Source organism: Papaver somniferum, chromosome 7, assembly GCF_003573695.1.
Source record: "Papaver somniferum cultivar HN1 chromosome 7, ASM357369v1, whole genome shotgun sequence".
In the NCBI taxonomy this organism is placed as follows: Eukaryota; Viridiplantae; Streptophyta; class Magnoliopsida; order Ranunculales; family Papaveraceae; genus Papaver; species Papaver somniferum.
Window position 1 is genome coordinate 41,757,055 of NC_039364.1, and position 14,298 is coordinate 41,771,352.

Here is a 14,298-nt window from a genome sequence, read left to right on the forward strand (position 1 = left end):
GTTATTAAATCATCTAATGGTAAAGGGAAAAATAAGACAAAGTGCAAAAACTGTTTCAAAAACAGAATTGCTAAAAGTTGCATATGCAACCCCAGTCAATCTCAAGATACTTCGTTAGTTCGAGGTAACAAAAAGAGACTTTCTCATACGATACTATATCAAGGACACTCTGGTTGTTCAAAATTCCATAATGAGAGAAAATCTCATACTAATACCACATGATCGGTATTAGAATTCTTTCCTCACCTCGTGTGCCAAATTTTTGTGAGGAAAAAGAAAGATAGGCACTTATGTGTAGATTATGGAAATAAAATCTACTAAATGAAAATATTTGAGATATTCGTATCTTTAGGAATATTATATTTTCGGAAGTATGAAAATTATAAAAAGATCCTTCTCTTTTCTTGGTCATTCCTTATCCGAACTATGAGTCTGGATCCAGTGTCATCTCTTGATAAGATGCTAGATCAGAAAGATCACTTTAAGAATAAGTCTGCATCTTTTCTTGATATAGAGAAATCAAATAACAAAATCAAAAAGAGAGATTGTGTAGCGACACGAATATTTTTCTTGGGCTTTTGGCTAGCCCAACCCATATGAATTCTTGTTTAGCCAAGCAGTTATCCCTTAGTATTGTTAGGAAGTATGCTTAGTAGATACTTTGGAGAATTCTAGAGAAATTTTTAGCATGGGTGCCACGTTACAGACACGAGCAGCTAAGGATTTTTGGGTCTTTGATACTGTGAACCAAACTTAAGAGGGGTAAAAACTCTTTTTCTTGGAAATCTCTGACAAACTCCTCTCTCAAAACCAGAGTTTTCTTCCCAACCATTTCACACAGTCAAGAAGTTTTTGATTTGGTAAAGGAGAATTTAAACTCAACCCATCATCTGTTTTTCGGTTGAAGATCTATCTGCACAGGTAGGGGGTTTTCTTTCGATTCCTTTTCACTTGATGTTTTTCTCCATTTTTCTGTTGTTACTGCATTTTTACTTCAACGTTAACTTAATGTTTATTGAAGGTATTTTGTTAACCATGGATTGACATATTTTGTTTACAAACTTAATTTCTTCAAATTATCCCTGTATTTGATGATTTTTACATGATAAGAGATTTGGTTGGAAATTATAAAATTTCTTAGTTTGACTCTTGCATACTGAATTGGGTTTGGTTACAATTGTATAAATGATTTGTTTTGCAGTCATTCAATTTTTGGTTTTTGTTTTCAATCCAGCTTGTATTTTGGTTCTCTACAATTGTCTATTATCTGTTTGGGAAAATTACTTAATGAGTTTCGTTTTTGGTACATGCAATGAGACCCAATCTTTGCACTAGCCTACTGGTTAAATCTTATGGGTATTTTGATTAATAAAACAAAATAAAGTTTTTCGTGTAAGTTGCGGCATCGTTTCCTTTCATTTTGTGAATTTGCCATGGTTTAAATATTCTTTCATATGAGAGTTCACTTGAGATTGCTGCCAGTAAGAAATAAAAAGTGCTATACTTTAGGAACGTCGGGCCTAAGTGGCACCCCACCACCTCGGTGGCAACCAGGAAGATCGTTGCGACAATGATGGCTGGTAACCAGAACTACCCTGACGGTGGCACTGGCCATGAGAAGTAGAGTAAATGTTATTTGCGGCCTTGAATATTTTTATGATTTATATTTGCGCAAGACTTACATTTCTGCATTTTTTTTATTTAGCTGCTGCTGAATTACATTTCTATATTTCTGTTTAGCTGGTGCTTTTATTTATTATCCATGTTTATCTCTCGCATTGCGTTTTTATCGTTATACCCTCTACTGGGCATTCACTCACTCCCTTTGTTTTGTTTTCCCCCCTCAGAGTACGAAGAGAAGTTGCAGCAGTAAGCCGGGCAGAGCTTACGGAAAGCTGTTAGCGCTTGAAAGTTAGTATTTTGTTAATCTTTTGATATTGTATATCACGGGGTACCTGGGTAGTTTAGTTTGTTTTCCTCGATCCCATTCCATTTTTGTATATTTTACCGCTATCATTGGGATCTTGTAAATGATCTTTTTATGGTCTTTGTTTTTAAATATTTATGTGTAGTAGATATCAATTAACTTAGCTTAACCATGCAATATGCATCCTACATATTTTACATTTGTATTTAGTTTGGATTTGCCTAGACTACATTTATAATTGGGTGCTTGAAATGTCTAAGTGTGACTCATAAATAGCAGATGATAAGATGTTTTTACTAACTTGAGCATTTTTGATTGAAAATCAGGAGGGTGGTGTAGACTCTTATACACTTGATTCAGCTAAGTTTGAATTTTTATTTATCTTGATTATGTACGAATTATCTAGCTTTAAATGGTTTGTGGGCACAGTACTATACCACCTGAATAGAGAGGGTAGTTTTAAACTCTTCCTGTCAAGTGTAAATCATTATTAAGCCTTTGACTTTCTTAAAATGCCTTAGTATCTACTTTGATGTTAAGCTGTGTCAAATTTTTATGCGTGCTTCTTATGTGTGCTCGGTCTTGTCTTATGTGCCGCTCTCTTCTAAATTCCTACTGTGTAATACTTAAGTTTTTTTCATAATGCTAACCACAAATACTAGTATAGATGGTAATTGGTCTTGTTTCAACTACTGAGCATAATAGGAGGTACTGAACCTTTGTAATTTAACATTAAGATTTGGATTTAAGACTGATATCTACGTTGAGTCTACATTTTTGTTTAAATTTTCTTTGTGCTCATATACATTTCCATTTAACACTTAAATCTCAAATAAACCTCACTGTTTCGTTATGTATTTTATTTTACGTATCAATTTTTGAGTGGCGTGACTGGAGTCTTGGCCTTGCTAACGGGTTGAAAACCAGCCCATTAGGAGGGAAAATTCACTGGTCCGTTACAGTTGGTAGCAGAACGAAGGTTCCGACTTATCGGGATTATGTTTGGTTTTCTTACTTGCTGAAATGGTCGATTTTTCAAAGTTCTGTTCACTTTCGTGTACTTAGATTGTTTAAATACTATAGTGATATGTTGGTGAATTGCATTTGAATCGGTTTCAGTTTACGAATGACCTTTCTTTTTGCTCATACTAATGTATTCTTGTTTGTTATACAACTCTGGATTTTGAAACATGATGGTTAAAGATTTCCCTGGAATTCTTTTTCTAAGAGTTTGATGGTATTGTTGTTTGAAAGAGTCGTTGATTTTGGGGATTGGGGAAACTATCTGGATACCGTGATATACATATCATTTTGGTGTGTTAGTAACGTACATTACTAACCAATTGTAAATCTTACGCTTAGTTTCTTTTTGAAGATGTCTGTGTCGGTAGCATCAAGCTCTGTACGTAAGAAAAGAAATCTCAACAAGAGGACAACACGCCTTGAGAATGGTTTTGAAAAACTGTTGGGTTCTGTCAACACTGTTGCCGAAGCTAGTTGAAGGTAATCTTCATAGCTCTTTGAATTAATTTTAATTGCGGGATGCAATTCTTTTTTTTTTTAGGGTGTAATGGTGTAGCGACACGAATATTTTCCTTGGGCTTTTGGCTAGCCCAACCCATATGAATTCTTGTTTAGCTAAGCAGTTATCCCTTAGTATTGTTAGGGAGCATGCTTAGTAGATACTTTGGAGAATTCTAGAGAAATTTTTAGCATGGGTGCCACGTTACAGACACGAGCAGCTAAGGATTTTTGGGTCTTTGATACTGTGAACCAAACTTAAGAGGGGTAAAAACTCTTTTTCTTGGAAATCTCTGACAAACTCCTCTCTCAAAACCAGAGTTTTCTTCCCAACCATTTCACACAGTCAAGAAGTTTTTGATTTGGTAAAGGCGAATTTAAACTCAACCCATCATCTGTTTTTCGGTTGAAGATCTATCTGCACAGGTAGGGGGTTTTCTTTCGATTCCTTTTCACTTGATGTTTTTCTCCATTTTTCTGTTGTTACTGCATTTTTACTTCAACGTTAACTTAATGTTTATTGAAGGTATTTTGTTAACCATGGATTGACATATTTTGTTTACAAACTTAATTTCTTCAAATTATCCCTGTATTTGATGATTTTTACATGATAAGAGATTTGGTTGGAAATTATAAAATTTCTTAGTTTGACTCTTGCATACTGAATTGGATTTGGTTACAATTGTATAAATGATTTGTTTTGCAGTCATTCGGTTTTTGGTTTTTGTTTTCAATCCAGCTTGTATTTTGGTTCTCTACAATTGTCTATTATCTGTTTGGGAAAATTACTTAATGAGTTTCGTTTTTGGTACATGCAATGAGACCCAATCTTTGCACTAGCCTACTGGTTAAATCTTATGGGTATTTTGATTAATAAAACAAAATAAAGTTTTTCGTGTAAGTTGCGGCATCGTTGCCTTGCATTTTGTGAATTTGCCATGGTTTAAATATTCTTTTATATGAGAGTTCACTTGAGATTGCTGCCAGTAAGAAATAAAAAGCGCTTTACTTTAGGAACGTCAGGCCTAAGTGGCACCCCACCACCTCGGTGGCAACCCGGAAGATCGTTGCGGCAACGATGGCTGGTAACCAGAACTACCCTGACGGTGGCACTGGCCATGAGAAGTAGAGTAAATGTTATTTGCGGCTTTGAATATTTTTATGATTTATATTTGCGCAAGACTTACATTTCTGCATTTTTTTATTTAGCTGCTGCTGAATTACATTTCTATATTTCTGTTTAGCTGGTGCTTTTATTTATTATCCATGTTTATCTCTCGCATTGCGTTTTTATCGTTATACCCTCTACTGGGCATTCGCTCACTCCCTTTGTTTTGTTTGCCCCCCTCAGAGTACGAAGAGAAGTTGCAGCAGTAAGCCGGGCAGAGCTTACGGAAAGCTGTTAGCGCTTGAAAGTTAGTATTTTGTTAATCTTTTGATATTGTATATCACGGGGTACCTGGGTAGTTTAGTTTGTTTTCCTCGATCCCATTCCATTTTTGTATATTTTACCGCTATCATTGGGATCTTGTAAATGATCTTTTTATGGTCTTTGTTTTTAAATATTTATGTGTAGCAGATATCAATTAACTTAGCTTAACCATGCAGTATGCATCCTACATATTTTACATTTGTATTTAGTTTGGATTTGCCTAGACTACATTTATAACTGGGTGCTTGAAATGTCTAAGTGTGACTCATAAATAGCAGATGATAAGATGTTTTTATTAACTTGAGCATTTTTGATTGAAAATCAGGAGGGTGGTGTAGACTCTTATACACTTGATTCAGCTAAGTTTGAATTTTTGTTTATCTCGATTCTGTACGAATTATCTAGCTTTAAATGGTTTGTGGGCACAGTACTATACCACCTGAATAGAGAGGGTAGTTTTAAACTCTTCCTATCAAGTTTAAATCATTATTAAGCCTTTGACTTTCTTAAAATGCCTTGGTATCTACTTTGATGTTAAGTTGTGCCAAATTTTTATACGTGCTTCTTATGTGTGCTCGGTCGTCTTATGTGCCGCGCTCTTCTAAATTCCTACTGTGTAATACTTAAATTTTTTTCAAAAGGCTAACCACAAATACCAGTATGGATGGTAATTGGTCTTGTTTCAACTACTGAGCATAATAGGAGGTACTGAACCTTTGTAATTTGACATTAAGATTTGGATTTAAGAATGATATCTACGTTGAGTCTACATTTTTGTTTAAATTTTCTTTGTGCTCATATACATTTTCATTTAACACTTAAATCTCAAATAAACCTCACTGTTTCCTTATGTATTTTATTTTATGTATCAATTTTTGAGTGGCGTGACTGGAGTCTTGGCCTTTCTAATGGGTTGAAAACCAGCCCATTAGGAGGGAAAATTCACTGGTCCGTTACAGACTGGCTTAGCAAGAAGGAAAGAGAGAATATGCTGAAGAAAGATCAGTGTATTGAATCATTGACACACTTTTGTGTTCAATCAAAGACAAAATTACATGTTCTTGCAGAATCCTTCACGAAAATTTCTCAACTGCAAGAAATTCTGGTCAAACAATAAGGTTATCTACTTGAAGAATTTCACAAGATGAAGACTGAGAGTAATAATCTACCTTCCTCTAGCATTGAGATGAAGAATTAATCAAGAAAATAGACATCAGTTTTTGATTTCTTTCAATAATTGTATTAGGTCTATTTTGAATAAAACTATCTAATATTTATGAATAAAATTATTACTTTATAATTTTTATTGTGATAGTTTTCGATTACATAGCATGTACTTGAATGCTTTATATAATTGCTATGTATGTTTATGGGATGTTTGATTTCGGTTTTTAACCTTAATATTCGATCTCATATTGTGTGAACCCTTATGGTTTGGGTGACTTTTTGGTTTAGCAGGATTAAGTTCTAGCCCATGTTGGTAGGATTTATCAAAGGATCATAAGGGGTTCCGATTGAAACTAATATGTGAAAAAGTCACAATATGTTGAATCGCTTTTGGTAGCATAAAAGCATATGTGTTTCGGGGTTTCAACTTTTGCATCGCATTAGTTAAAACCGGTTTTCAGCCTTTCTCTGGTAAAGGTTAGTCTTTGTTGTTGTTCTTTTGTTTTGGCGAGAGGATGACAACACACGGGGGAGAGTTCTAATGTGAACTTGCGCTTAATGACATATCTTTCTGAGGTGAAGAGGATGCGGAATCTGAGGTAACGAATTTGTTAGTTAATCGTTTTCCTGTTTAAGAAAAACCTGATTTTATTGCATATATTTATTGCTTTTGCTTAACAAAATTTCGGTACAATTGATGTTTATTCCATTATTCGTGTATGGATGTATGTGTGATTCAACTGTTTCCGGTTAAGAAAAACTATTTATCTTGCTTTATCGTTCAGTATCAATTGTTTAGGCTTACAAAATTTCGGTGCAATTGCGGTACTATAATGTCTCTGTTTGTTTCAATTGCTTCCGGTTGAGGTCAATAATTATGCAATTGATTTATTTGGTTTGTATGAATTGTTTATGGCTTAACAAAAACGGTTTTTGGAATCAATTATTTAGTCCAATTGGATTCCGGATAAGAGAAGCTAAGTTATTTATGATCTTAGTTAGACTTATCAAAGTGGAGGTTTCGGTTATTCAAGTCTAATCCAATGCCTTAACAAGAAATGCTAGTTAACTAACATAGTACTTGTCTTGTTTAAAAGTGAAAGGTCTAAGTTGTTATTTGAATAATTAGAACCTGATGAGAACAATAGAGTTAATTCTGATCTTTATTTTGGTCTTATCGAACAAGCAGTTTTATTTGTACAATCAGTTTAGCAAAAGAATTAAGGTGCTTAGTCAATTTTTTATTCGCTAAAATTGACAAAGGGGGAGATTGTTAGAGCATTGCTCGGTTGAACCCACCAAGCGTTGGTATGTCAAGTTTGGTTGTCATACTTTAGTGAATCAAAACTCATTTAAAGAGTCGCTTGATTATTTACTAGAATCAACTTCGTATAGGTTAGCTAGAAAGTTACTAGGATATGAGACTTACAAGTATTACGTGAAGATTTGAAGATTGTGAAGAAGTAAAGAGCTACAACGAAGACATCATCCTTCCACTTGAGGTTAGTAATATTTAACTTGAACTGTTTCATTCCTAACTTATCTTTCAAGTCGTGCATATTGAAAACATAACTGCGAAGCTGTGAATGATTATACTCTAGTTAGACATAGTATTAAGGAATTACAATACGACGTATAACGTATATCTTTTGAACTTCGTATACAAGACATCGACATAATCGTATGAATTCTATTGTGATTATGTGTACGGGCATGGGTGGAGATTTCGTCCTAGGAAACAATGTTTTACATTCGTTTAAAGGAAGTACAATTCATAAACGTGTTTTATGAATTGAAATGGAAATCGCTAGGCTTATTGGTATTATTATTCGTTGCAAATCTTTGGATTACCAATAAGTGTGTTTAGTATAATCGCTCATAACTTGTTTATGTATCTTGATAAAACTATTAACAATGCCTGACTTTTGTATTGGTATGACTTTTATTTGTAAAACCGATCTTAAGTAATCACCTGAGATGGTATGATCGATATTTGTAATTAGTGTGACCATTCCTAGTCATTGGGTGACCGATCCTAGAACTTGGTTGGGACTAATCACAAGATGTGTAATTGATCCTTGTAGTAGGTTAAGAAGTTTTAGTAATTGGTGTGACCGATCCTATAACTTGTGAAACCGAATACAAGTTTATACCATATATATGTAATAACCGATCCTAGTACCTAGTCAACCAACTTTTAGTAACTAGTGTGATCGATCCTAGTACCCACATGGAGTTAGAACCGAAACTTGTTTTGGTAGAACCGTTAAACTCATTAATGGTGATTGAATGTTTTTGATCAATCACATAGTTCTTGGAACTCGGATGAACCAATTCTAAACTCGTTTGGAAGTGTGGCAAATCGGTTCCAAGATTGTAAATATGAAAAAGGATTTACAAAGTAAAGATGTCGACATACTTAGAAAATGTGCAGTAACTCTTATCTTTTATTGTTCAAAGATATTCCTTAATAGCTAAAGGAAAGAATCCCGGATCGAAATAAATTGAGAATCTTTTAATTAAGGTTTTTAGTTTTATATGCTTTTAATTTCCAGCAATTAAAATGCATATCTTTAGAAAATAAAAATTGGTATTGTGCATTTACTAATTGGAAATTTTCTATTGAGATTTCGGTCAATATTTGGACAGAGCATTTCCAGGAATTATGAAAACCGAATTTGGAAATATATTGCATATCTTGAGAATATTTTCGGTTTTGGAAATTCCTTGGTGTCCAAACTTCCTTGGTCTATAAATATTGAAGTTTGCATTTGAAGCAAACTAATTTTAAGAGCCAGCAAAACTACCTAGTTGTGTTTCTATTGGTGAAGTCGTCTATTCGGAGAGGAAAGTACCCTAATTAGGTGAAATCTTCTACGACCGCTCGTTTTAAAGACTTCTTCGGGATTGGGAAGCTCTACGAGTACCGTTGGTGGCAAACTCTATAATTGCAGTTTATTATTAGTTTTCGATTGATTTGATTGACTAAAGGTTGTTGAACTTTGATTGCACCTGGTTTGTTTATGCTTGAGAATATTCTCTTCTTATATAAGATTCACTCAAACTAGATCGAAGTTTCGACGGGGATCTTTAGACTGTTTGTAGATCTAAATACGTCTTGGGATAATCCATTGTTAACAGACTCCTTTCTGTGTGTGATTGATCACAAGAGATTCAAGTTGATTGTGTGCAAGTGTTTATTGAAGATCTAAGAAGATTTGAAGACAAAGAAGATTGCTTGTTTGAGTACATAATCTTTGGCCTGCACAAAACTTGATCGGCTGGGGATCCAACTATAATCGGTTTATCTTTGTGATAACCTTGATTGATTAGTTGAGTAGATCGACATCAATATATTGTCTTTGTGACTAAGAAGTATTGATTGCAAAATCTAGACAATTGCTTTGGTAGTTGTATTGAGATAGATCTAAGAACCTGACAAAGGAGTTTATTGGGATAAACAAAAGAGCCTTTTGTCAAACTCATATCACTTGTTTGAAAAGAGTTGTTACCGAACAGATTTGTTGTTCCTTTGCTGTTTGGAATACGAACCAAAGGAATTGTTCCAAGTGCGTGACTTATTACAAGTTGGAGGCGCAGGGATACAAACGGAACTAGGTGAACTATAGGTTTAGTTGCTTGGTCTCAACTATACGAAGTTGGTTTAGATTTTGTATAGAGGCTTAATCCTGAGAGTATTCAATTCTGGACAAGGTCCCGGGGTTTTTCTGCATTTGCAGTTTCCTCGTTAACAAAATCTTGCCGTGTATTTTACTTTTCTGTTTCCGCAATTATAATTGTTTTATTATAATTTGAAGTAAAATACACAAACGTTAATTCCTATTTACTTGATAGAAATCCTATTGTGTTTGGTTAAGTCTGAACCTATTATCAAGTAAACATACTTCGTTGTTGTATTGTCTCGATCTTGTACCCATAGTCAATCGCACAAGTTATCTTGTTGTCGTATTGTCTCGATCTCGTATCCATGGACGATCACACGAAGTATGAACCGATTAGTTATATTGTCTCGACTCAGTACATAGACAATCACTTTCGGAGAAAGGACTTATAGGTGGAAATTTTTTAGATTGAGGTTTATTTGGGTACCCTCGTCTTTTCAGTTCGCTTATGTTGTTCTCTTGCGAAAGACATCAAATAGGGTAGTTCAATTCGAACTTGTGCTTAATTATTTGGATTGTTGATGTAAATATGTCTTCAAATTATCCAGGTTCTTTATAGTAATATTTATATATCTGAACATTTCTGGACTTCCTAGTCTAACCTAACGAAGTTGACTCTAGTAATCTAATCAAGCGATCTTGAGTTTTGGAACTAAAATATCATAACCAAACTTCACATACCAAAGCTTGGCGGGTTCAACCAAGCAATGCTCTAACACCTTATTCAATTATTTATTTTTGAAACAAATGAATCTTTTCATTAATAGAAGTTCAAGGTTACACTGGGTGTACAAAACGATAAAAAGTTCGTCAATGGAGAGACCACTAGAGATCTAAAACCCATAATAACCAAGAACGACCATTAAAGCCGAGATAAATCTCTTTAGAAGAGGAGATAAAACCACCATAAAGGTGTACAAAACTTACCAAATAGTAAAAGATAAACATAAATAAAGAACAATTAATTGGGGGATATTGATTACTTCCCCCAACCCATGGTGTGTGCTAAGGGGTGATTTTTGGGTATGAAAATACTAAAATACCATTTGATTAATTAAAAAACATTATGAAAAGACCATTATACCCTTTCTCCTAAAACATTAAAATCAAAAACCAAATTCATATATCCCTCATTTCAGTACCGGCACTGACCTAGGGTTAGGTTTTGAAAAAAAAAATTTCATCGTTCTTCATCCGTTCTTCGTCGATTCAAAAATTTCTTCGTCGATTAACCTACCCGAATCATAAACAATGCCTCCACGAAATAAAACGAATGCCCAATCGAACTCAAAATCGATTGCTCAACAAAAACAGGAACAAAGAATTGCTAAGATTGCTCAAGAGCAAGAAGAAGAACAAGCAGCGGATTCTGACAATCAACCTCTCGCAACCATGGCTTCTGTGAGAAGGTAAGTGATTTTAAACTACTTTATGAGTGTTTTAATCGATTTATAGCAATGGATTTAGGTTAGAATCGCAAACCCTAACTGAAATAGTTGAGTTTCAGTGATTACCGACAATGAATATGTATGAATACGGTGCCGGTTTTACCTTCCGGCATTCAATCTAGGATGAATGCAATGCCGGTTTTATTCCGCAGATTCACCAGAAACTGAATTTTCGATACCGGCATAGAATTTGGGTCGAATTCCCTGCCGGTTCTTGGTACCGGCAGTCATTTATAACTATTCTTGTATGCCGGTAGTGGTCTAAAAACATACAAGAGAGTTTATGAATTTGTCACCAGTACCGGTATAGACTTTTGGTTGCATTGTATGCCGGTTTATAGTACCGACATTCTTTTGTAAAAATTCGAGCATGCCGGTAGTGGTCTAAAAACATACATGAGAGTTTATGAATTTTTCACCAGTACCGGTATAGACTTTTAGTTGCATTGTATGCCGGTTTATAGTACCGACATTCTTTTGTAAAAATTCGAGCATGCCGGTAGTGGACTTAAAACATACAGGAGAGTTTATGAATTTGTCACCAGTACCGGCATAGATATTTAGGTTGATTCGAATGCCGGCACCAGGTTACAACATGGAATTGATTTATTTCGAGCATGCCGATAGTAGACTTAAAACATACAGGAAAACTTAAGAATTTGTCACCTAAATCGGCATAGATTTTTAGGTTGATTCGAATGCCGGCACCAGGTTACGGCATGAAATTGATTTATTACGAGCATGCCGGTAGTGGACTTAAAACATACAGGAAAATTACATATGATTACCGGAATTGTCGACAGTCATTGTTTAACGCCAGAACAGACAACCGGCGTGCTTTGTTTCAGTAAGTCAATGCCGGTAGAAAAACTGAAAGTGAGTTGTCTCACATTCATTTCGTGTGATTTTATGATATAGGTCAAAAGCCAAGGAGGCTAACAAAATAAAAACTAAAGATGCGGTCACTAAGAGAAAAAGGAAGGACGGTCTTGATACTCCTCAATCTCTCCGTCCTCGAGGGAAAGATGAAGGTCGTAAAAAGCGTTTGGGGGCTGAGACAAGAGGGATAATTTGGGTGAGTGGTGGTGACCGTAGTCGAGCTGTAATCCGTGACCACGATGAGCAAGATGAAGAGGAAAGTGAGGATGAAGATAATGTGGTTCCTCCAAGTCAATTAGCAAGCCAAAGTGATGAGTGCTAAAAAGTGCATATTTTTATATATTTTTCTTGGCATTTAACTCATCTTTTGTGCATTAATTCTACATTTTATCCCATATTCTGTGTTTTCGTTGTTTTCAAGAATAAATACTTTTCTTAATTAATTTTGCATTTTTAGGTACTAAATAAAGCCTGGTTATCTCACGGAGCGAAAAGAGCAAAGGAACGACAAAGACTCTCGCTAGGAGGAAGCGAAGAATGATGTTTGCAAGAGCCGGATCAACTAGAAGTGGGCTTGAAGAGGAAGAATTGTTCTTAAAGAAGATATGGGATTGGCATACCCAAGGCCTAAAACCCTTACCCAAATCCATTTCCATTATCCATACCCATTTCCATGGGAGCCGTCAGATTGGATCCATCTTGTCATCCAACGGTCTCCTCATCATTGTGCATCAAAATCCGAAGCTCCTGTCAAACACTATAGTACCTAACTCCATCTGAAGCCGTCAGTTTTGTTGTATCTCATCATCCAACGGTCGTTCCTATCGCGCCGTTGGATCATTCCATCACCTTTTCATCCTACGCTTTCGCTTCGCTGAGCATCAACCTTTGATACACCCGCCTCACACCCTAGCATCAGAAACCTACACCCTCAACCAAACGAACCCTAATCCCATTTCCATCGATCTCTTCCCCTATCTTCTTCCCAAATTCTCTGCAAAACTCTCTTCTCGTCTGCAACACCACCACCTCCACTGTCTCCTATGCCTCTCTTCCATCTCCATACCCCGACACCACCATATCACCTCCATCAGCTCAGTCCTTCCCCCAAAACCCATCCCTTACTAGCCTAGACATTTTAAAAAACTCGCACCTCTTTCTCTGAACCCTAGGGTGTGGGATTTGTAAAACATCTCGAGCTAGTATTTCAGAGACGACAAGAGCAGCAGCATTATCAGAGGAGGAGATGTACGAGCATGGGTCGAAGCAGAAATCACAGTGGGTGAGTTGAATTGAAAATTCCCAAAATCAAAATTAGGGTTTCAAAATTTAGGGTTTCTAAATTTTGCGGGAAAACATTGTACTATAAATTGAGAACATTGGGTGTATGTAAAACTTATGCCTGGGCTAGCCAGAGCTTCACCCAAGAGGACTGGACTAGCCAGTTCCTCAACTGTGTTATCTTCAGTTCATGTTTTGTTTGAATGCAATGTTGTTTCAAGTGTAATTTCCATGTTCTAAGCTCATAGCTAGGGTGATGAGGAAACCCTTTGAACCATTGCTAAGTTTCATTCAGTTATAAACATAATTCTTGTTGTGCTTGAAATGTTTAGGATAGTCTTAATCAAAGCACTTTACATTTTGCTCTCACAGTGCATATCATGTATGCATTGTAGTTAGAACACCACTATGTGATTGTGCTACAGCTCATGCTTAATTGTCTGTTATGAATCTCTGACTAGTTGTACTCTAAATCAGACAATTAGTACTTAGGATGAATACTTTAGTTGTGATTAGAACATCCTTTAGGTTGTTAAAACACCTAAGTGGCTTCTCTGTGGGTAGTTTCAGTGTGAGAGCCCCAACTACTACTAGGATTAGAATTATCTTAGTGCCTTTAGCTTCCTTTCTAACCCAACCCTTTGATGAGCAGCAGGCATAGAACCTCCACTGCCATCTAGTTAGTCAGTTGAGCCAAGAAGCTCACTGATAACTATACAAGGGACAAGATTTATGTGGAACTAGGATAACTTAGTCTAGGTGAAATGGTGGAATCTAATCCCTAGTCTTCACCCAAAATCCCTCTTTCCTTTACTGTTTCTTGTTTTTATTTGATTCCCTTTACTTCTTTGCTGTCACTTCACTGCCTTAGGCTCATTGCCTTTGTTTCATTAGCTCACTGCCACTGCTACACTTAGAGATCTAGCTTAGCTAGGAAACCTTCAATCACACACACCTAGT

At 35.7% G+C, this 14,298-nt stretch overlaps 1 long non-coding RNA gene across 1 annotated transcript; it reads left to right on the plus strand.

The window, feature by feature from the left end:
* The first annotated feature begins 716 nt into the window (after window positions 1-716).
* Window positions 717-5,179, plus strand: LOC113297083. Its single transcript, XR_003333266.1, has 4 exons — window positions 717-921; window positions 1,848-1,911; window positions 3,303-3,430; window positions 4,800-5,179. It is a non-coding gene; the product is annotated as an uncharacterized LOC113297083 (long non-coding RNA).
* Window positions 5,180-14,298: the final 9,119 nt, after the last annotated feature.